Source organism: Echinops telfairi, unplaced genomic scaffold (assembly GCF_000313985.2).
Source record: "Echinops telfairi isolate 266 unplaced genomic scaffold, ASM31398v2 ScPeMD7_7459;HRSCAF=8497, whole genome shotgun sequence".
Taxonomy (NCBI): domain Eukaryota; kingdom Metazoa; phylum Chordata; class Mammalia; order Afrosoricida; family Tenrecidae; genus Echinops; species Echinops telfairi.
The window spans coordinates 7,327,122-7,328,270 of record NW_022111359.1 but is presented as its reverse complement, the minus strand read 5'-3'; positions in this window follow the sequence as shown (position 1 = coordinate 7,328,270).

The window sequence follows — 1,149 nt, the reverse complement described above, 5'->3', positions numbered from 1 at the left end:
CAGAATATGACCAGTTTGTGATTTTAAAATGTGGAAAACAAGGCCTAAAGCCATCGAGGAATTGATCAAGTTAGTGTAGTGAGTTAACCTACCTTTACAAATCCTACATACCCCGTCCCCCTAAATAACCACATACACACATGAACTGCTGGGTTCACAGGAAGGATTATATGTTGTCTTCATGGCTAAAGTAAAGAGAACCAGAAATTGCTGTTTGTAACAAATTGGTTGTGACTCCCTGACAGATCAGGAAACCAAGTTAGTTAGAAACAAGCAACATTTTAGAAGAAAAGGCTCTCTTTTTCTCTCTACATAGAAAAATCCCTTGCTAAAGAGTCGATTCTGACTGATGGTGACTCCAAGTGTAAGAGTAGAATTTCATTCTGGAGGGTTTTCAATGGTGTGATCATCGGGCCTTTCTTCTGCAGCATGGTTGAATCCATTTGAACTCTCAACCTAATGATTAGTAGCCAAATGCAAGACTTCTGTTTATCTATGGTCACTACTGCCTCCATGATTGTTGATTGTGGATTTTATATGTATATAATATTTATATGTTAATATATACTTAGTATAATGAATATTTATATATACATAGATATAAATAAATCAACCACAAAAATGAGGCTTTCTACTCCCATAAAGATTTACAGTCTCAGAAATGCACAGGTGCATGCAGTTCTATTCTGTCCTATATAATTTCTATGAGTCATAATCTACTCAATGACAGTGAGTTTGAGTATACACACACACACATACATGTATGCATTGTTAGGTGCCATTCTGTTTTAACTCATAGCAACCCTATGTACAACAGAAGTAAACATTGCCTGGTCCTGTACCTTCCTCACAAATGTTCGGTTTGCCTCACTGTTGCGGCCACTGTGTCAATCCCTCTCAACAACAGTCTTCCTCCCCTCTTTGATCTGAACCTATCTGTTCACAAGCATGATGTCCTTCTCCAGGGACTGGTTTCTTCTGATAACACAGCCAAAGCACGTAAGACGAAGGCGCCCATGTTTGGTTCCAAGGAGCATTCTGGATATACTTCCTCCAAGACGGCTCTGTTTGTTCTTCTGGAAGCCTATGGGACTGTCAATATTCTTTGCCTGCACCAGAATTCAAATTCATCATTTTTCCTCAGGTCTT